The sequence below is a fragment of the Dipodomys merriami genome, unplaced genomic scaffold (assembly GCF_024711535.1).
Source record: "Dipodomys merriami isolate MVZ:Mamm:240054 unplaced genomic scaffold, mDipMer1.0.p SCAF_22, whole genome shotgun sequence".
In the NCBI taxonomy this organism is placed as follows: Eukaryota; Metazoa; Chordata; class Mammalia; order Rodentia; family Heteromyidae; genus Dipodomys; species Dipodomys merriami.
This window is the reverse complement of record NW_027203604.1, coordinates 556,441-579,772: the sequence shown is the minus strand read 5'-3', so window position 1 is coordinate 579,772 and position 23,332 is coordinate 556,441. Positions and strand designations below refer to the sequence as shown.

Here is a 23,332-nt window from a genome sequence, read left to right as displayed (position 1 = left end):
AAGGATACAACACATCTTGTAATCATAAAAATATGGTACAACCTATTTGTTCATGTAGAAAGGGGAATGGCAAAATAACTTACAATACATCCATAGTGCAGACTATTTCCAAGCTACTGCAATATGTGGGAGAGGAAAGGTCTAGATATACCTATGACTATCTATAATATAACCCTAAATGAAGGAAGTTACACAGGCAAAGGGGAAATCTATAACAGAAATCTGTAACTATTTCTAGAGGGAGATTATCGAAGAAGAAACATTAAGGGAACTTTCTGTGGTGAAAATAAAGGGCCATACATTTAGAGTTTGAGTACTCAAACTCTAAAAATTCAGCAAATGTACACTTAAGATTGATACATTTCTTGGTATGTAAATTAACACAAAAAAGCATGTAAATCAACATTGAACTACAGTTAATAATATGGATACCCAAGTACAGTTAAAGGGAGTGTACTGAGATCTACAATTTGCTTTGAAATAGATCCAATTCCTGATGGGTAGACATGGACAGATGAGTATATGATGCAGTTAGTTATAGAATCTAAGTAATGACCATTCAGATGCTGCACTACAAAAATTACTTCCAAAGCCAAGCACTGGTAGCTCACACCTCAGGAGGCTGAGCTCTGAGGATCATGGTTCAAAGCCAGCCTGGGCAAGAAAGTCCGTAAGATCCTTATCTCCAATAAACCACCAGAAAACCAGAAGTGGCGCTGTGGCTCAAGTGGAAGAGTGCTAGCTTTGAGCACAAAGAGGCTCAAGGACAATGCCTATGCCGAGTTCAAGCCCAAGAACCAACACTCCCACTCCCCCCGCCCCCCCAAAAAATTTCCATGCTTCTGAATGAATTCTTTCAAAGTTAAATGTTAGAGAAATCAAGTTGGAGTACAGTTTATATAATTTTTTGTTAGAAAATACATGTAAGTAATTTTACATGTAGTATAGGGGAAAAAAAGAAAATACAGGAACCAAATTGTCAGTGATTATCACTGAGCTTCTGGAAGAAAGCAGTGAGGAAGAAGGCTTTATGTAGATATTTGTGTTCTTCAAAGTTTATCAGTAAACATGCATAATTCTACATTTTTTTTTTGCAATCAACTAAAACTAGAAATAGCCAATTGGACACAAATAATCCCTGACCAACAAAGCATTTAATCTGAGCCTTGCTTTATCACTTAATGCTTAAAATGCAGGGCAGAAAGATCTGCTATAAAACCATATAGTTTAGAAAAATGGTTGTAAGACTTCTATTACTTACAGATTATTTCCTCTATGGAAAAAGTACTTAAGAAAATCAGCTTAATTAAAATTTACTATGAACATTTTTAAATAAGCAAGTTAATTATAGTTGCTAATAAACAATTACATGCATCTAAACATTAGACTCCAAGGACGCTATTGCACATACATCAGAAACATATTCCCAAATAAAATCAAATGCAAACTTACCACTTGCAAATTCACTGAGATATGTTGTGATTTTTCTGGAACTTGCATTTAGAAGTTTTATCTTGATTCATTTTTTTTATTACATTCCACCAAATAGACTTCTCTTCAACAACAGTTCTCCATGAGAATCTATTAATGGTTTAACAAATAATGATCTCTCAACAAAGGTAAAAATTGTAAGCAACCAAATATTCTGTGAAAATACCAATTATGAAAGTTTTAAATTCTGAATTAAGAAAAGATGACTCAATTCTACTTAATTCCTTGCTTTTATATTCTTTCTAACCCCCCCCTCAAATTTTGCATTTGATTAGCACCATATATGTAAATTCACTTTTAAGATCACTAACTCCAAGCCATGCACCCATGGCTCACTCCTGTAATCCTACTTAGGAAGCTGAGACCTGAGGATCATAGCTCAAAGACAGGCCAGGCAGGAAAGTCCATAAGACTCCCCTCTCCAACCACCAGAAAACCAGAAGTGGCACTGTGGCTCAAGTGGTAGAGCATTATCCTTGAACCAAAGAGCTCAGTGTCAACTAGTGTACAGGCCCAGAGTTCAAGCCCCACGACCCACCAAAAATAAAAAATCACTAACTCCTATAAAATCAAATATGCATTTTTCCCAGTGTTTGGATGTCACTAAATTTGCATGAATAAATCAGAAAATAACAATCAATTCTGAGATATTCTGTAAAGAATGAATATAGTTCCCATCCTATACTAGAAGTATCCAATCACAATTCATATATAATGAAGAGTTTAAAATAAAACTTTTTGCTCCTGATGTATGAAGACAAACTTGTGCTCTTGAAGCCATGTGCCAGTGGCTCACACTTATAATTTTAACTATTCAGGAAGCTAAGATTTGGAAGATACCAGACAGAAAAAGTCCACTAGATTCCATCTCCAAAATAACCAGCAAAAAGCTGAACTGGAGGCATGACTCAATCGGTAGAGTGCCAGCCAAATAAACAAGCTGAACACATAAGCTAAGCAAACTCAAGATACTGAATTCAAACTCTGCTACAGGAAGTGCTCCTTCCTTCTTCCTGTACTGAAACTACAAAAGTAAATTTCTACAGTTCAAACTAAAAAAACAATAGTAAACAATGTATACCAATTAATATTTTTATTCAACCTATGTGTATTAACTATGTACCATTCTTCGGAACATTATCCTCAATGGGGAGAGATGGTAAGGAAACAAAATAAATATTATGTAAGACAAGCTATGACAGAAGGCAAGAAGGCATCTCACATAGTACAAACAGCACTACATCAAACTTTTATCAGTTATCTGAATATTTTTATATGTTTATTTCATTGTATTACACTGACTTCATACAGAAAGTTATCTTCAGGAAAAGACTCCTAGAAACAATGCAGCTCTGAGTTAGCTAGATAAAATATAGAGGCTCTTCTGGCCAAGAAAGAACAAATAAAGGTATGAAAGTAGGCCAAAAAAATTACTTATTCTATTTTACTTTAATAAAAATTTTTAACACTGGTCACAGCCGTCTAAATTTGAGCTCCAGTTGCTCAGGTACAGTGAGCACAGGACTGAAAAAAAAACACTGAAGTTATGTCAGTGAATTTATACCTCATCCTAACATAACAGAAAATTATTGAAAATACCAATGGATTCGGGGGATCAAATTTCCACTTGGAGAAGAATGGCAACAAACTGAAGGCTGGACTTGGGTAGATGCATAAAGAACTGGGATGAACTATATGCAACAAACAAGCTAGCTATGGAAATGCTGAGTAGCAAGCATCCTGAAACTTGAGAAACTTTAAAGGAGGATGGAAGGGGTGGCATTGCAGAAAGTGACAGTTAAAGTACAAGGTCTAAAAAAAGGCTGATCCAGGAGAATTTAATGAATAAACCCAATAGGACCCAGTGGTTAATTTAGAGGCAAGGGTGGTTAATTTAGAGGCAAGGGCCTCCTAGATAGCTCCCAAGTTTTTGGCTAAGTGAAGGATGGAAAGAAAAGTTACAAATGTGTTAAGCATACTGCTTTGCACTGTGGCAGCAGTGCATATCCACAAAAATGGGGATATGAAAAATAGATCGGTCATTTCTATACCCCTTAATAAATTCAAGGAAATAAAACAACAATAACAAAAGTATCGCATTGTATATATAAACTGCTTTGTTAAATGGGAAAAATATCCTACAAAATTAAGAAAGGGTGGTTGGGAGGAGGGTGAGAATGTTGAAAGGATGACACTGACGGAGATGCACCATCTTCACAAAGCACTTTGTTGAATGGCAACATGTCTGCACTACTACGTAAAGACAATAAAATTCTTTTTTTTGTCTTAAGTACTGCCTATATCGTATCGCAGGGTCAATATTTTCTGTGGTCCATGATACACTGTCAAATGTCATTTCTTTCTACTCTAACTTTTTAGCATGCCTTAAAGTGGTTTCCTTGATTGTAGAGACCCTCATAAGGACAAAATATGGCATTCGAAAGTTAAGGAACTGCCATTCTAATAGTGAATGAATTCTTTTTCCAGATGAAAATTTGAAAGACCTAATGTTTTGAAATCTGCCCCAAAGTCAACAATGCTACTCAGGTCTTGACTTTACAGTGGCTTCCTATGTATTCCAGCAAAACAGCAGTTCATGACAGTAACATTATTAGGTATGATAAACACAGGCCAATTGTCCATGAATCAAAGCCAATCACTCACTGGCTTAAAAATCAAGAAAAACCTAACTTTACTAACCCATAGCTAATAAAAATATAACTAATATGTCTAGTGGCTAATAGAAATATTAGCACAAAATATTGATAACGTGATTAACATTTCAGGTACTGAAACCACTATAGCCAATATGGAATCAAATCTTATCTATGTGGTATAAAAGCAATGGCGGGTCCCACAATCTGATAGGGGATAACAATATGCCAAAGTACCAGAACTAACAAATGCCTCTAAAACATTTTTTAGGCTGGGAAGGTGGCTCAGTGGTAGAGCGCTTGCCTTGCATGCATGAGGCCCTGGGTTCAATTCCTCAGCACCACATAAGAAAAAAGCTGGAAGTGGCGCTGTGGCTCAAGTGGTAGAGCGCTAGCCTTGAGTTGAAGAGCTGAGGGACAGCGCCCAGGCCCAGAGTTCAGGCCCCACGACCAGAGCCCCCCCCAAAAAAAATTTTTTAACATTGCTAAGTCTGAAAGAATACAATCAACAATTCATAGGGTGAATTTTCAAACAACCACAAAAAACTCTTAGGAAGCAAGAGAAAAATGGATCCTATATTAGATGACTATATAAAATTCAAAGTATTTTAAATTTAGGAAATATAAAATTATAGTTTTATGGAATTAAAACATACTAATAAAGCTATTTGACTTTTGATTTAATTTGACTCTGAGAATTGATTAATCATGAGTTAATGCTATCTAACCATCATGTCTTTGCCACCTATAATTAGCAATGAGGGAAAGCGGGAACAGTTAACATAACATTGTACATATCACCCAATGCAGAAAACATAGTTGTACTGTCAAAGCTTATAGAATTCACAAACTTTCAAAACCAAAATAATGACAATTTGCCTTGTGAAGGTTAAAATGTGTTTGTGTCTTTAACTAGCCTACAATATCCTACAATACTGTGAAATTTATATAATCAATCTCAATAAAAATATTTTAAAAAGTATCACACAGGTATTCAATTTATTATCAACAGTGTAGAAAATAAAGCTTATACAGCTGTTAAAAATAGAAAGCCATGTTCATACTGTGACACAGCTTCCCCTGGCTTTTTCAAGATTTGACTATCTGCAGTCAACATACAGGTTATTGCCATGCTTAAATGAGAAGTTGCCGAGCAAGGAAACAGTGTCCCCAAAATAGCAACTTTAAAGGGAAGTGGGTTTGAGGAGAAGAAAAGAAACCTGAAGACTGGGTTTGCTTTTAGCTTTAATCTCCCAAATGAAAGTGTTTCTAGGTCACATCATTAGCAGTAGTGATACAACTTAACTATATCCCACTGTTTTCTCTAACACATGAGGCTCTAAACTGCTTGTGAGAAACAATGTCATATACTACAGCCTTTCAGCTAGTTTTACACTATAAGCACTAGGTAAGTTGTATTTATACACCTTACTCTTGGGTGCCTTCATGAAGGAACAAAAAAAGGAGAGAGGTTAGAGCTAAAATAAAGTGACTGAACTAAAGCTCATAATCTAAATCTCTTTCAGATACAAACAAGATGGTCTGCTAAGAAATGAAGTGTAGGTGAAAATCAGCACTTGTTTCAGAGGCTAATGAAGAATGTATAATTAAAGCAGGGAATAATCAACCAAGAGTTGATTATTATTTCTCCAAGAGTTGATTATTATTTCTCCAAGAAATTTTTGTAAAAATAAGGGTGGGGCAAAGTGTCAAACTACAACCTTCCATCATCATTAGTTTCAAGAATCAAGTCAAGAGAACAACTCTCTTAAATCACTGCACTAAACCAACACTGAAGTTTGCTCTTCTGGACACCTACCTCAAGGGTAACAAGTATAATACTGGACCTCTTTTAACAATCTTGCACCATAGTGAAAAGCTTCAGAAGAATCTCCTACAAGTTTGGAAATATCCATTCAACTGGCAAATATTATTTCAGTCAACACAAATAGTTTATCTGTTCATTTTTCTTTAGGGAGGTAAAAACAAAGGAAAAAGACCAAAAAGAGAGAAAGAATAAATGTAGCGTTAGCAACAAGCAACAAGGATAACCTCTGCTCAAAAACAAAAAAAAAAGGAAAACAGAAAACACACAAACACACAGACACACAGACACACAGACACACACACACACACAGACACACACACACAGACACACAGACACACACACACACACACACACACACACACACACGGGAACCCTTTTAGATAGGGTAAAAGGGAATGATTTTACTGGATTTAAAGACCAATGTTCATGTAAAAAGGAAGGTGAGTAGCTACTGTTGTACTATTACCTCCTGTACCAAGGCAGACTAGGAGAAGAAAAAGGGGTTGAATTAGATTGCTTTTACAACAAAATTTACCAAGGAAATTATGGCAAAGATCCTAGGTTCCAGTACTTCCTAGAATACTAACATTAAAGAAAAATCTCCCTTCACCCTGGTAAAAACCCTGAAGTATATGATAAAGTTATTTATTCTATAATTATAGGTTAAAAAAATAAAACTAAAAGCTCTGTGGAGATCATATGAGCATTTTAAGTTAAAATGAAAAGCAATTAGTGAATAGTAACATACTAATTAAAACATACTAGCCTGCCCTGCTATGAAAGGGGAGACAGATTGGTGGAGAGAGAAGATACCTTATTCAACCTCTGAAATTGGGAAGAAGGTTAATCTACTTTGAGAATAGTACAAGAAAAAAGTAAAAGACAAACTTTCAAAATGTCACATCTTCCCTAAGGGTACATCCAAAAAAAGAGAAACAAACCAAACCGACCACCATTTGGGATCTAGTAGGTGCTTACTAGTGTCTATGAAAACATGTTTCTTCAGCTAGCTGATTCAAATCACTATTCTGGCTATGTAAGAAACCAGTGTTGGCAGTCCCTATCTGTACTACCAGCACTTGGGAGGCTGATGCAGGAGGATCAAGAGAGGGAAAGGAGGAAAAATGAGGGGGGAAAAATAGTTGGGGTTTTTCCATTTATTCTTTTCACTTTTTACTTTATATATCCGAGGCAAACACACTACCACTGAGCTGTACCCACAGTCCCTCACCTGTATTTTTTATTTTTTCAAAAATACTTGAATCATTTTCAACTTCTGTAAGAGACATTTATGCACTGGTTATTCTACCACATGTGAAATAGCCTTTTATTTGAAAAACTGCATCTTTCCTCTATCTTACCTGTGATGCAGGTAGTACTACTACTCACACCCCAACTGTGGAGCTTCCTGGGCTGAAGATTTTTCATTGACTCACTCTTAATTAGGATTCTAGAAGAGAACTCTATGGAGTCATTACTAGATTTCTCAATCGTTTCTTCCCTAATCTATGGCATTGTGTTTTCATTTGCCTTCCCACAGGTTCTGAATCACCACTTTGAATGAAATCATGCAGTAGGCAAACAAGAAGAACACATGATTTGCTGATTATTTCTTGTCTAGAATTTGTTAAGCTGCTGTGTGTACATTGTTAGTGCTTTTTGCTTTTTATTTTTTGTTTATTCTTATTTCTTTTTTTAAGCAAAGCATCCCAACTGCGGGTAAACACAATCCTCTTCATTATCTTAAAATATTGTTTTAACTTCAGCTTCTAACGTACACTAAGTTGAACAGAAATGTCAAGAACTGGAAAATGTCTCATTGTTTTTCATCCAAAATGATGAATTGCGGTTCATCTGTGCTGGTACTGCATCAATATTTTACTGACTTCTCATAAGGCAAATGGTTTAAATGTATTTTCAATATATTGAAGGGCTTATTTACAAACACAACATTTGCCAAAGAAATATACAAAAGCTAAAAGAAAAAAACTATCCTCAAGGAGCCTACTAGTCATCAAGAACTTAGCCTACCTGTCATTCCAGTACTTGTGAAGGCCAGGACAGGAAGATGGAGAATTCCCTGCCAGCCTGAGACACAGCAAAACCCTATCTCCACAATAGTTGTTTAGTCTAGTAGTATGGATTAGAAAACAAACTGGGTCACTGACCTACCAAGACTCCACAGCTGGAAAGTGACAGAAATGGGACCATAAGCTTTTTTATCCTTTCCACAATACCATTTGGGTCTTTCATTCTAATTCATTTCTTAGTCTTTTCTTTTTCAAAACCTACTTTGTTATTAAGAGATAGAACAACTGAGATAAAAATAGAGCACCTCCCTGAATATTTAAAATAAATCTAACGAATTTTAAGAACTTGAGGCAGTACACCAAACAAGCACATACTAAACACTCATCAATGGTAACAATTATATATATATATATATTTTTGCTACAAAGTAGATAATTTTTTAGGCGCATCTATTAACATAGTAGGCAGAAGGCCCACGTATCTTTTTAACGTTCTTAATTATCCTTACTTTATTATTGTAGACTGTAACTTTACACCATGATTTATGACTCTCCCACAATGACCTTGATTTTTTTTTCCTTCCATACGTGTATGGACTGCTATACTTTCCAGATAATGCACTATTTTCAGGTCATAACTGGCCAGGTCCTCTTAGCCCTGGAGATGCAAACACCCACACCCTCCACTGATTCACCCAGGATCTTAAAATGTGGCCCACATCCCATAGCTGGAGAAAGACCATGATTTAAATGGCCTCTCCAGGTAAGATTCCGGCGACCTATGTCTGATGCGAATGGCTAACGCGTAAGCCATTTTCTCGAAACCACCCTTGCATGTGAGGGAGAGGGGGAGGAGGAAGGTCGATCCAAGGAGCCAAGTATGCCTCCCGCCTGCCAGTCCCGCCCAGCCTCACCTCTCACCCCCCACCACCTTATGAATGCAAGGCTCCCTCGCCACCCCGGGAGCCCCGGCCCGGAGCACGGCGCGGGCCTCCGGGAAGGGGTGCACACGGCAGGGTAGCAAACTACATTTGTCAGGCGAGAAACTCCGAGCCTGGAATATTCTCTCCCCGTCCCTCTCCCTCCCCCCCGCTTTGTGAGTACCTTAAATCATGTGGACCAGAGCAGAAACCCCACCCACCCGGCGGCCGGGCCGGGAGGGGCGCGGGCTGCGATGCTGAGCGCGCACAGGCCCGGGGCGGAGGGCGACGTGGAGCGGGGGAGGGCCGTGGCGCAGCAGGTGCAGGGCCGAGGGTCGGGGTCCGAGGAGGACAGCGGGAGGAAGCGGGGCCCGGAGCGCGGCCCGGCACCGGGGGGGGGGCGGGGACGGAGGGGCGGCCTCCGCGCCCCGCGCCCGCCCGCACGCACTCACCCGCGCCGCGGGCTCGCCTCCAGGGAACCGCGGCTCCGGCGACAGCCCGTGGCTCTTCCCCCACCCACCGCCTCCTCCGGCGCCCGCACCGCCGCCTGGGCCGGGCCGCGCTCGCCTTCCGCTTCCGGGAGCCCGGCGCGCCGGGGCCGGCAGAGCGGGTGTCCGCACGCGCCCGTGCCCGCGCCGTCGGCGTCGCCGCTCCGCGCCCGGGAGCCGCGATGGGAGCCGCCGAGGGCCGAAAGACCCGACACCTCGCCGCACACCCTCACCCCCTCTTCCACCTCCGCACCGAGCCGCGGGTCCGCGTGGGCCGCCATGCGCGCACCTGGCGCACCTCCGCGCGCTCCCCTACCCCCCGCCGCCCAGGCCGGCCCCGGGGCCCCACACCGGTCCAAGGATCGCGAGCGGGACCGCAGGGCCCTCGCCCCACTCACGCGCCCGGGACGGCCCCACCGGGGTACCTGGCTTCCCAGCGCGGCCTGGCAGCCTGAGCATCCTCTGCGAGCGCGCAGGAAGTGCGCGAGGTCTGGATCGGAACCCGCCGCGGACCAGGCTCTGCGGGTGATTCCCCGGGATGCGCCTTCAAGATCGAAAAGCACCGCACGAAAATGCGTGGCTTCCCCCACTTCACACCTTCCGCCGGCGTGCTGCAGCCCTCCGAGATTCTCCCTCTTCCTGCCGGCCACCCCAAGCCACACACACAGAAGCCTTACTTCTATTTCGGAGAGCTTCCAAAAGTGGCAACCTCCCCACTCGGTGCACAATGAGCAGTGTCAACAATCTCCTCCCAGGTCTCCTCACCGGACCCCGGAGATAACGAAAATCTTTTCCGGCCTCATCCCCGGCCGAACAGTGCCTTGGAAAGCTTATACCAAAGTACTAAAATTGGTGTTTCCTGACCCTATGAAATTGAAAGCCCTCCACAAGTGGGCCTGTTCCTCTCCCAAGTGATTTGGTTCATTTCCTCCAGAATCCCTTTGGTTCCTTCCATTAGAGTGCCCCCCTCCCCCACACACACCTCATCTTTTCTCTGATCTTAATACTGGCCAAATTTGAAAACGAACTGAAATTCCACCACTTTACTTGCACTCACTGTAACTTCGGGGTGCTTTTATGTTACTTTGTATTACTAAGGATTTTTCACATGTATCCTATAACAATCCAGCGTACATCTTCAGATCTTGAAGACATAAATGAGGTGTTTTTGTTTTTGTTTTTTCCCCAAAGTGTGGATCCCAGACCAGTAGCAGCCACATCCCCTGGGAATTTGTGAAGTATTGCACATCCCAGCCCTACCCCAGATTAGAAATTTTGGAGGTAGAGCTTAACAATCAGATCTAACCAGCCTTCCAAGGTAACCTAAGGTATACTCAAGTTTTAGCATTGTAGACCATTGTATCTTCTAGAAATAGGGATTGATTTGACTATATGCAAATTTGATTCTCTTTTGGGTTAACAAAAAGTTCCCCTATGCATTCTTACGTAGTTGAAAAGCGAGTCATAATTGCTTTTGGAACAATTAATCTTTGATTTCATAATGTGTTTGGTTTAGTAGGATTTTTTTTGGTAACTTGTTCAATTAGGCAAAAATAATACAAATAAGAACTACTTTGAACAAAAACAGGTAGACTCTCCTACCCCAACTCCAGCTACCCGACTGGCATTTTGTTTTGCTTTCTTGGAATACCTCTGTGAGAGGGAATAATTTGTATCACGTGGTCTCAACAAATGTCAAACTGGGAGTCAGTTGGGAGGCACATGAATGCACACTATTGGAAGTGTACATTTGTGTGTGTGTGTGTGTACGTGTGCGCGCACACACACACATCAAGTCTAAGACTTGAACTTAGGGCCTGAGCAATGTCCCTGACCTTTTGTACTCAAGGCTAGAGGTCTATCATTCAAGCCACAGCTCTTTGGTGAGTAATTGGGGATAAGAGTCTAACAGACTTTTCTGCTTAGGCTGGTTTGAAACTGCAATCCTCTGTTCTCAGCCTTGGAAGTGTACATATTTTTGATGCCTATGTTCATGAGTTAAACTTTCTCTTACCAGTCAAGTCAATTCCATAAAGAATTTCTAGGAAAATCACAACAGGAGAAAAGGAAAAGTAGTCTCAAAACCATGAGCTTGTGTAGCATGGGCAAGTACAAAGGCTTTTCTAGCCCTTTTACATCTCATTATAGTATTCCTGCTATATTCCTGCTAAGCATTGATTGTATTGATATACTCAGACACCTGTGTCACAATGAGAAAATACAGAAAATACAACAGCAAATAATCGTTTTGAAAAGGAAGCATTTTGTTTTTGTTGTTACTTGTTTTGTGATCAAACACAAGACCTAACACATGCTAGGTAGCTATTCTGCCACTAAGCCACACCCCCAACTGTAAGGCCTTTTCTGTGTAATTAAAGGATAGACCAAAAGATACTACGTCACACACTGTTTTCCCCTCCAGAATTCTAGTCTACTTTCTGGACCTGTGATGGGTTGAAGCATAATTATTAATCAAACTAATTCTATCTGGGAAAAAATAGTAGACAAGGACAAGGGACATTGCTGCCACTGCCAAATGAACTCTTAACAAAGGCACAGTTGAGGCATTTATGTAGATAAACTCAGCCAAATATCATGCTTCTGGGCTGTGGCTAGTAAGGAATGGATTTTACTGCAATTTCCAAAAGTCAGTGCAGTCCAGAGTTTAATCAGTACTGGCTAATAGCCCTTGGCAGCTCTGGGTGGATGGCATTCTCCACCTGCCCAGCTGGGTACCATACCCTAAGCACCCACATTTGATGCACATTCATGGTTTCTTGGTTGCTTATAGTCATCTTCTCCATCTGCTTGAGTGGCAGAGTGCCCATTCCACAATAGTCTAATAATCTAAAAGTTATTTACACCTTTTTGGGGTAACACATCTCTTTGAGCATGTGATGAAAGTTGTGGCTTCTCTCCCAGCAAAGTGCACACAAGACACGTACATAAACATACACACACATATAAAATTCAACACACTGCTTTACCTTCTGACAATTTCAGGAGGATTATAATGAATTCTTGAACCACAGCCCAAGAACTTTCCCTAGAACATAGAGATTAGAGGCAAACTAAACCTTTTTTTCCAAAATAACAAAGAAAACTCTAAATCACCATTCTTTACCTTGAAGATAAAACATAAGCAAAACTGAAAAGAGTTACAAGCCAAAGAGGACAGTATGTCAATGAAGTTGATCAAGAGTGGTGGGTTTCACAGAAAAAGGACCTTGCATCTGACAAGAGAGAATAAAATTTGGGTTTGGATTTTGGCTGGGGTGGGGAGGTAGGGGAGATGAGGGGGGACAAAGAGGTCTAGAATTAACCCCAGAGCCTCGTGAATACAAAGCACTAGGGTCTGTGTGGTACAGGTTAATGTAGAATAGATGGAAAGGTAGAGGAGAATGAAAAGAAACAGTCAAACTACAGTGAGCCTCAGAAGGAAAACTATTTGTAATGAAGAGCCATTAAGGGTTTGGTTTAGGAGTGATGACCTGCTGTAAGTTGGAAAAGATGACATTTCAAAAGATTTTCATGTCCTGTATTACAACCTGCTATTTGCTTGCTGTTCCCTCTACAAGCTTCCATCACAACAAACAAGATGAACTCAATCTTCTTACACTTGCTAAAATGTTAGTGGGGAAATACATCCTTATGGAAGTTCATGTGTGTTTGGATCCTGTACATTAATAGTGTTAAAACCTATCTGAGAGTGAAAGAATGAAAACCAGCTTGAAATAAAAAGAGGAAAAAAAAAACCCAGTCATTAACCAGGCTGGGAAGACAGAACAGCTTTATAGCTGGCTTTAACAGGAAGAACTGCTGCTGTTAAGAAATACTGCTGTAGTTATAAAATGCCATAAGGACTTTCTCTGAATGATTACAGACTTCTTACTGATAATTCTGACTGCTATTTTTACTTATTACTGGTGACACCCAGTTGCTCAGCCATCATCAACTCCTGATAACACCCAATCAATCTTTGGTTAATTCATTCTTCTCATCCCACTTTAAAACAATAACTAATTCAACATTGATCCATACTCTCTTAATCTCAACTCCAAATCCTTCAGGAGCCCGCTCTACAAAGGATGCCTTCCTCTCCTTCCTTTTCTAGGAATAAGTGCCCTCTATCCCTGAAAGGTAATATATCTGATTTCATCAAGCTTCAGGCTTGTACCTGGTAGACTTTGGCTGATTAAGTCTTAACAGCCGCTTTAACAATGAAAGGTTTCCATTGTCAGGTATGAAAGTTAATGTTCTTCAGGAAAAAAAAAAATTCTTCATCCTGTGTTAAGGACAGAAGAAAGTAGCTACCATTCCCATTGCTGAGTCTCAACAGTTCACATATGGTCTCTTCCCAAGTGGGAGGAGGGTCATGCTTTGGGCAGATTATCCTGATCCCTTATCCTTTAGAGAAATGTGAGTTAGAGGCTGGGAACGTGGCTCAGTGATAGAATCCTTGCCTTGCATGCACGAAGCCCCAGGTTTGATTCCTCAGCACCACATAAGCAGAAAAAGCCAGAAGTGGTGCAATGGCTCAAGTGATAGAGTGCTAGCCTTAAGCTGAAGAGCTGAGGAACAGTGTCCAGGTCAAGATCAGGCCCCACAACTGACAAAAAAAAAAAGAAAAGAAAAGAAAAAGAAAGCCTCTGAGGAGAAATGTGAATTAAAGTAGATGGTTGGGGGGGATGTTTTAATTTAGTGCTCAAGATTGTACCCAAGTGCTTTACCACAGAATTTTAATCTCAGTCTTTAATTTCTTTTTTGAGTTCTGCTCAGGCAGAACTTGAACTTAATGTGTAGCTCAAGTTGACCTTGAATTCAAGAGCCTCTTGTGTCCACTTCCCTAATGCTTTCCTACATAAATACCTATGGACTCTCTTCTCTTTTTTGGTTGTGTTATTTTATCCTTTGCTTTCAAAGAAAATGTGAAAGCATTCCAATTGGTTACATTTTGCAAATAGGGACAATAAGAAACAACACACTAACTTTTGACTATTTATTTTTAGTCTGTTTTCTTTTTCAATATGGACAGCTGCATTAATAGCTTAAGGATAAAAACTTGTCACGTTTTATCCCTTACAAGAAAGGCAAGGAAGATCGTGGATGGCTTCATTGGCACATATTTTCTGCAACAGGAAGGAGTGATTTTATGAAATAAAAAAAAAAGAATGTCTAATGTCTTGCTTGCAGAGGTTTGGCTATATGGGCAAAGATCATACATTTGTTCTCATCAACCCCTATGCAAAAAAGGAAAATGCCAAAGGGGTGCTAGAACCTTTTGGATGGGCTCAACAAAACACATTCTCAAAAGAATCAAATAGGAGTAGTTTTGAATTTTGTGAGCCAAATAGGCTTTGTTCAAATGATTCAAGTCTATGATTGCCACAAAAGTAGCAAGCCTTATTTAGCCCCAATATGTCAGAGTTTTCAAATCTTTGCTTTGTATATGATTGGAAACCTTAATCTCAAAAAAAAGTATATTGAAGAAAAGATGCCTGGATTTGTCCCTGGGCTCTATCATTATTTAATTACCCAAATGTCTCAGTTTTCTCACATATAAAAGGAAGATAGCAAAATAACCATCATGGACTGCATAAAGGATTTGTGAATGAGTCAATAGATGCCAAGTAGTTAGGCCTGAATATGGCCTGTGAAGAGTCTCGATAACTGCTAATTCCACCATCTTTACTGCCTTTGGCAGGGTGAATAACATCTATGTAAGATTTGAACCTTGTTTTGGATGAGAAATATGAGTAGATACAGATTTGTCACTGTTTTTTGTTTCTTGCTACCCCCAAAATTTCTACCTCACTGGAATTTTTAAAATCAAGAATCCTACTCCAGAGCACAAGGAGAAAATCTACAGTTTTAGTAGATCCTAAGAGAATGTTCCATTGTCCTTTGAAGGCACAAAAACAAAGTGCTGCATTCTGGGACAGAGAAAGGGAAGAGGAGAAGCTGAGCTCTGGAAAGGAAAGAAGAGTCTGGGGAAGATAATCACCTTGTTCACCTAGGGATAATACTAAAAAGGGAAATAATTCTTTGAATCCTTTAAAGAATATCCAGGTACCAGATGTAATTTTTTAAATGCATGTTTTCTGTTGTGACTTATATCAAAACACTTTCACAGTTAAACTTTTGTACTTTTCAGATAGACAAATTTAACACATCTACTTTAAATTAACAGTACCCATATTTACCAGCTGGAAAAGTTTAGACCACAAAGCATTCCTCTTTGGAAATTCTACAGTGTCACAACAGGCTTCAGCTTTTGCTGATTCAAAAAAAAAAATGTGGCTGTCATGCTTGCAACAGTTTGAGGAAATTCTCCAAGGTCATGATAGAAAACAGTCTAGGCCAATCAATACAGCATTAAGGAATTCAATGGAATCGATGGTGAAAGACTAACCAACTACTTGAAAGCATTGACCATATTTTGGATTTAATAATACAGTACTTGCTACCTTGGAGAATGATATGAACCAAACACACACATACAGCAACACACATACACCATTTCTATTGATATTCTTGTGGCTTGCTCTATCAGGCAAGTAGTTACTTTCACTTCCACTACACTAAAGACCAGAAAGCCAACCTCTTCCTCCACTCTCTTTTCTCTGATCACACTTTTGTTGCTTGGGAAGAACTTGAGGATATCAGCACATAGTGAAAGCAAGCCCACCTCAGATTTAGAAAGTACTGCACTCAGGAACCTTTCCCAAAACTTACTTGGGAAAGCCAGTAGTATTTTGAGAGATGCTTTCCTGAAGCAATCTGATCATAGTGGTGCTGTCATTTATTAATTGCCATGAGAGACACCAGCTATCATTATGAAGTCTTTTATAGGCACTCTGTAAATATTACAAGACTACATTAAAATTATACCGTCTGCAGCAGCAGCTGATGCTGTTTTATGGAGAGAATCAGAGAGCATGCACAACCATCACACTACAACTCCCGTGTTCCCCATTTCTTACAATTCCCCTGGAGCATGACTCTAATCACAATGTTAACTCTTTAATTACAGCAGGGAGTCATTTGACTGATCACATACCCATAAGCAAACCTTATCCCTTGAAACAGTGTTGTTAATGATGTGGATGCCTTGTATGTCTACATACCAGTCAACTTTCTAGAAAATATAAAATGGGGGCAAGAGGATTTTCTTTGAAGTTTACAGGGAAGAAAAGTGCTTTCTACTTTTCTTAGAGTTCGATGAGTGTGGGGGAATGCATCTGAGCTGCCCTAGGGCCTGTTCGACTTGGCTTAAGCTATGTGGGCAGTGGAGTTGACACTATGGCTAGATGAAACATTTGTATGACCTGCTTTGTGAAATCTGACTTGAGAATGGATTGTGCTGTAAGTCCTACTTGTTCTCCCAAATTCTCTACTGGCTCACCCCAATAACTGAAAATTCCACCTGGGTACTTGAGAGACTTAGATCCAGAAAGCGTCTGTTAAAATGAAAACAACTAGATGATACCTTGGAAATATTGTCAGTTTTCTTAGGACTGATAATGCCATTATTCTTATTACATAGGAAAATATCTACTAAATCCAATAGAGCTAAGGCTTCCTGAAGAAGACATCCTTTCAGTACCTTAGTAGAACAGGTGCCTGTTCTACTAAGGATCTGTGTATCCATTTAAAACTTCACCTATTTGTTGCCTGAAGTTTGAATGGGACTCAGGTTTCTTTTCAGTGATGTGACTATGCCATGTAAAAAGTGTTTACTAACTAGAAATTCCTGTTCGTTGGCTATTGGAATTGAAATAGGTGTGTTTCCCTTAGCTGGTGAACAAAAGGAGGTAGTCATAATTCCTTGAAAAGCATTAACCCAAGACTCCACCCATGGGTGGGTCAGTGGTGACTAGTTTCTTTTGGAGGGAAGAAAGGAAACAAAATACAGTAAAAGGAAGGACAGCAACAACATGATAATATAAGCCCTTTCCAGGAAATGTGGATGGGTAGGAAACACCTGTATTACAGGAAATGCCATCCTTTGCCTAAGATACCATTGCTCATCCTTTGCACCACTCAAACTCCCAGATACAAACCTTGATTTAAAGAAAGTGAATAGGATTCACCAATGAGTGTTTAAAATTCATCTTCTGTTTCCAGTGACCAATATCATCACAAATACTCATAAACTTTAGGGACTGAATGAATTAAAAAGGAAGGAAGACAGGAAGGAAGGAAGGAAGGAAGGAAGGAAGGAAGGAAGGAAGGAAGGAAGGAAGGAAGGAAGGAAGGAAGGAAGGAAGGAAGGAAGGAAAAGGAGAGAAGAAAGCAAGAAAAAGAAAAAGAAAGTTAAAAAAGTAAGAAAAACAAAAAAAGAAGGAAAGAGCTTTGAAAAGTGCTTTTTAGAACTTTTTAAAAAATGTCAGACCCTGAGTATTGTCTGCATACAACTTACTCCTAAACTTTTATTTCTTCTGAAACTTCCATTTCTTCTCACTTCCTTCAAGTTTATTTCCAAATGGAATATAATTAGTGAAGCTTCTGGTCCTAAATAAAATAATGGCATTCTATCATCACGATGTCTCTTCCTTTGACTTGTTTTCTTCATGGTAGTATCTCCATTGGCTCATATACTAAATATTTATCTTCTACATCTTCCATGAGAGTAGCTTTTCAAAATTTTTCATCACTGTTGTGATTAATATATGACCTGGCACATAGCAAGTATCAGATACTCATTTTGTACATGAAAAAGCTGAGGTTAAAAAGGTTAAGTAACTTGCCAAAAATAATAAAGTTACTTTGACCTAAAAAAGTGCTTTGTTAAGTGACTGAAGAAGGGAAGAGAAAGAAAAGGAAGGAAGGAAGGAAGGAAGGAAGGAAGGAAGGAAGGAAGGAAGGGAGGAAGGGAGGAAGGGAGGAAGGGAGGAAGGGAAGAAGGAAGGAAGGAAGGAAGGGAGGGAGGAAGGGAGGGAGGGAGGGAGGGAGGGAAGGAGGGAAGGAGGGAGGAAGGAAGAATTTTGAGAAGTGCTTTGTTTAGAGAATGAAGAAGTAAAGTGCTTTCTTTAGGGATGAGAAAAGAAAGAACAAAGGAAGGAGAAAGAAGACAGAAAGGAAGGAATGTGAAAGAAAAAAGAAAGAAAAAAGAAAGGGAAATGAAAGAAAAAGGGAAAAGAAAGAGAAGAAAGAAAGAAAGAAAGAAAGAAAGAAAGAAAGAAAGAAAGAAAGAAAGAAAGAAAGAAAGAAAAGAAAGAAAGAAAGAAAGAAAGAAAGAAAGAAAGAAAGAAAGAAAGAAAGAAAGAAAGAAGAATGAAAAGTCTAGGAAGGGGAAAGGAATAGAGTTTCTAGTATGTGCCAGACCTGGGGTTCTATCCCCAATACCAGAAAAAAGATAATGAAAAGCCTTCTACAAGACAAGAGATAGAAAGTACTTGAACACAGTTAAGTCTCAGTAATAATTAGTAGCTCTTACTATTACTGCTGTATTTACTGTCTTATAGTTTACATGGGTTATCCCTGATATTCCATTGTAAACCTTGGGATGGCAGAAAAATGTATCTTATTTACCTTTCCATCTCTTAAATTTAAGTATCTTTCACTAAATAAATTTTTTCTAAAAATTCAGAGACTAAATGGCCTTAAATTAAAAAGGAATACATTCTACTGATAAAGGAAATTGTGTTCTTCACTTTTTTATTTTTTGGTCAGTCGTGGGGCTTGAACTCTGAGCCTGGGCATTGTCCCTGAGCTCTTCAGCTCAAGGCTAGTGCTCTACCACTTGAGCCACAGTGCCACTTCCAGCTTTTTCTGCTTATGTGGTGCTGAGGAATCGAACCCTGGCCTCATGCATGCGAGGCAAGCACTCTACCACTGAGCCACCTTCCCAGCCCCTGTGTCCTTCATTTTTACAGAGGTTTAAAATTAAAGCATCATTCAACCTGAAATCAGGTTTTTCTGAAGTATAAGTAAAACCATTTGTTACTTTTAGGACAATCAGTAAGAAGCATGTTTCCTGTCTGTTTCCGATAGTAAAATGTTGTATGTGCAAGAAATAAACCCACCCTAAATGCCAAAAAAAAATTACAGTGAGAAAAAAATGATCAGAGCTAACATAACTTCTCTCTGCAGACAATACTGATTGGCAAATTTCTAAAATACAAATAAAATATTTGGGAACAAATATCTACAAACTTGTAAACACCAGGCAGGAAAAGATGACTGGAAAATATTCTTGGAGAATAGGTGATTAAAAGTACACAGCTTTAAGAACCTCTTCTCAGAGACTACTCAATCAAAAGTAGTCAACCCATAGTACAATTTCTTTGCCTCCCACTTATTGCTGTCTGCTAATTTTGGTTGAAGATGATTGATTAATTGATGAGTTTATTGATTTTCAGAGTCCATGCCTCCTCCACACCTTCTAAAATGGATTTTGTTTGACATACACTCTTACTACACCTCTGACCCCGCTTCTCCAGATCTGAACCCATACACACCTGCTGATTGAAGTAAGCACATACACAAAAATAATTCTATATATTATCTCCTGCTACCTATAAGAATGTGCAAAATCAGGGGCTGGGAATGTGGCTCAGTGGTAGAGCGCTTTCCTTGCATGCATGAGGCCCTGGGTTCGAGTCCTCAGCACCACATAAGCAAAAAGAAAAAAGCCGGAAGTGGCGCTGTGGCTCAAGTGGTAGAGTGCTAGCCTTGAGCTGAAGAGCTGAGGGACAGTGCCCAGGCCCAGAGTTCAGGCCCCACGACTGGACCCCCCCCCCAAAAAAAAAAGAATGTGCAAAATCATGAAAGGGGACCCGAAGAATAAATCTCTGTGGAATAAGATGTCCACTAGATAGAGGTTTGAGGTATGGAAATCAGCCTGCTTGTTAGAGAGTTATATCTGTCTTTTTGAAACCATCTTGCTATATAACACAGATTGGCCTTAAACTCTTCATCCTTCTCCCTCAACCTCCCAAGTGCTGGGATTACAGGTATATGCCACCACACCCAACAGAACTTATTTATATCTGAAACAGGCTTATTTCTTTTTTTTTTTTAGAAAATAGATTAAACACACACAGTGCCAAAATGCTAAATATTTTAATGATGGGAGTTCGTGTATTTTGTATCCTTTTGTTCTTCCTAGTGCCTTTTACATTTTTCTAAAGCAAGTGATAAAAGTCTGAAAGGAAAAGAGTGGATTCGTTCCTTGATTTTCGGGTTAGCAGGAGCTAAGGCACTCTAAAGTGCTGTTACTTACCCTTGATCACCATCATAATTCTGAGGTAATTATTAGCAACCTTATATTTATGAGAGGAAATGAGAGGGGGATTTATGAAGGCGCTTGCTATGGGATCCAATCAAGTCAGGGCAATGTTGGGCTGAGAACTTGACCCAGGATGTTTTATCTTTCAAGAGATGACATCAGGATACTTCAGATATAAGAACTAGGTCAGAGGTTAAAAAAAAAAAAGTTAGCACTATGTCCTATAGGTAAGAGACTTGGGAGACATAAATCAAAACCAATGGAGAACGAATGAGAAAATGTTTTAATCAAAATAGACAACACACTGTGTGTGATCTTAAGTAAATGGCTTCTACTTGAAAGACTTCCTTTCCTCACCTGTAAAATGGAGACGTTACCTACTTCAGTCGGTTTTCATGACTTGATTGTGTTACCTTTTTCAAAAGACACAGCACAATATCTGGAATATAATAGCGATTCACTATTTGTATGTTTTCTCTAGGTTTCTTATGCTCCCACAAACTGCACTGAACCATTGACAAGTGCCCCATTTTTTGGTGAGTAAAAATTACTATAAATGGGCAATTTCACAAGGTTCATGCGATTAATCCATGAACATAAGCTATCCCATCTGGAATTTACACATGAAGGGAGGGCAGGCCAGAGTTTGAATAAAACTGATAATTGGGCATAAAAGTCTATTTGCAACTGTAGATAAAAGGGGTTTGCAAGGACGGAAGGAGAATAGGAGATTCCAATTGGCAGAGATAGGTTTACATAATCAGGGTTAGGCAGTTGCAAACTAGACAGCTGTTCAATAGCTTTTGGCACCAAAATATATTGACCAGCTGGGATATCATTAATGCTTAACAATTTTATCCTCATGACCACATCTTGGCCAATTAAGTTGCCTTTGACCACCAAAGGGTATAATACATTCTGCTGTAAAGGCCACATGTGTATCTGGGAGGCTCATATTCTGTTAAACTGATGTGTTGCATAACACACACTAAATATACATGCATTTGCTCCTTCACAACACCATGTTAGATGGTGATTAAAGAGGAATAAAATTAAAATATATACAAATTTCTTCTGTTAAATAATAAGTCATTACTCAGAAATATGTGAGTGTGTGTGAGAGAGAGACTGTGTGTATATGTGTGAGTGTATGAGTGTGTGTGTGTGTGTGTGTGTCTACTGAAAGTTAAGGGACTCAAAATGAGTGATTTTCTTAATAATCTTTAGAAAAATTATTTTTTAAACAAGTAATTGAGCTGAAGAAAGCCAGTTCTCCACAATATATGCATACAAGTAAATGCAGGGGGAGTGAGACAATTGTTTAAGGACTGACCGAAAGCCTTAAAACACAGAAGGCTGCTAGCAATATCAACAAAAGCTCACAACTAAGGTCATAAGGCAAGGAAGGCATCTCAGAAACACATGGATCTGGGCCATGTCCCAATAGTAGCTATCACTTATGAAACAGATGAGTGAGAACAAAATAGAATGCATTTTCATGCCACAATATTGCCAAGACTGCTAAGATTTAAAACATTCATATATTTAATATTTGTAAAACTTGTCTTTGTAGCATTTGCTCAAAGAGAATTGTCACACATAATTTTATAAAATAATAATAAAAACAGAACACATCCAATCACAGAAACTTTACTTGATAAATCCAAAAGGATATATATATGAAATGTGTATATATATGTACATATGTATATATGTATATACATATGTATATATGTACATATATATGTATCTATATGTACATATATATATATATATATATATACACACATTTCACCAGCAAATTGTTTCCAGTCTAAGCTATTTGCAATTTATTTAATCTGACCCCTGGCTACTTTCCTTAACATCTCTGGAGTAGCCTTGGAAATTGATACCGGTCATATGTGTTTCTTTGCTCCTAATATTGGTACTTGCTTGGCTACCAGTGAGTGTCCTCTTTTTCATGTAAATACTAAGAGTAGAATAAGTGTTTCTTATAAAGTCAGAGACCTGACAGTAAGAATTTTACATGGGAAATATTTTTTAAAAATTTAAGAAAGCAACCAAATTAGTGACTTCTCACATCTATGGAAACAGTTGTCTAATAGAAGTTAAAATAGCTCCGAAGACACAAAGGTAACTACAAGAACAAGGACTCTTTTTTTAAATAAAAGTTTTCCTTTTTTCTTCTCTTTTTATTTTTTCTTGCTGGTGATTTGAAAAATGATTAACAAAGCCCGTTTTCATGGTTGAGCTTATTTCTTTTTCTTCTTTACCAAAAATGTATATATTAGAATTGAACAGGTTTTTAACAATCAACCCACATCTAATCCTTCATTTATAGGTGAATAACTTCAGATGAGAAAGCTTCTCCTGCTTATTAATAATCTACAACCAGAGCCAAGACTAAATTCTAGATGTGCATCAATATCTAGACGAATACCATTTCCTCTAAAGTATACTCTTACAGCTACTTTTTTTTGACAGTTGACTTTTTTTTATTTTGAAAATACTGTACAGAGGGGTTACAATTACATGGGCAAGATAATAAGTACATTTCTTATGAAGCATTGTATCTTCCGCCTTTGTTTCCCCTTCCCATCCCTTCTTCCCCCACACACACACACCCAAACCTCCTCCCCCACCCACCAAAATTGTAAAGTTCGTTTTTGACATACGACTTGTACGTCT

General features: G+C 39.1%; 1 protein-coding gene across 6 annotated transcripts in view; it reads right to left on the bottom strand.

Annotated features, from left to right (window-relative positions):
- The window catches only part of Zdhhc21 (zinc finger DHHC-type palmitoyltransferase 21), a 69,984-nt gene extending 59,821 nt beyond the window's left edge, over window positions 1–10,163 (bottom strand). For 4 of the 6 annotated variants that reach the window (XM_070033151.1, XM_070033156.1, XM_070033154.1 and 1 more), the window contains exons 1-2: window positions 9,108–9,431; window positions 1,453–1,581 (exon numbers count right to left, since the gene is read on the bottom strand). The gene's annotated coding sequence lies outside the window, so the exon portion shown is untranslated. Of the gene's footprint in view, window positions 1–1,452; window positions 1,582–9,107; window positions 9,432–9,836 lie in introns of those variants that run through there. The other 2 variants (XM_070033152.1, XM_070033153.1) reach the window with 2 other exon arrangements.
- Between the last annotated feature and the right edge of the window lie 13,169 nt (window positions 10,164–23,332).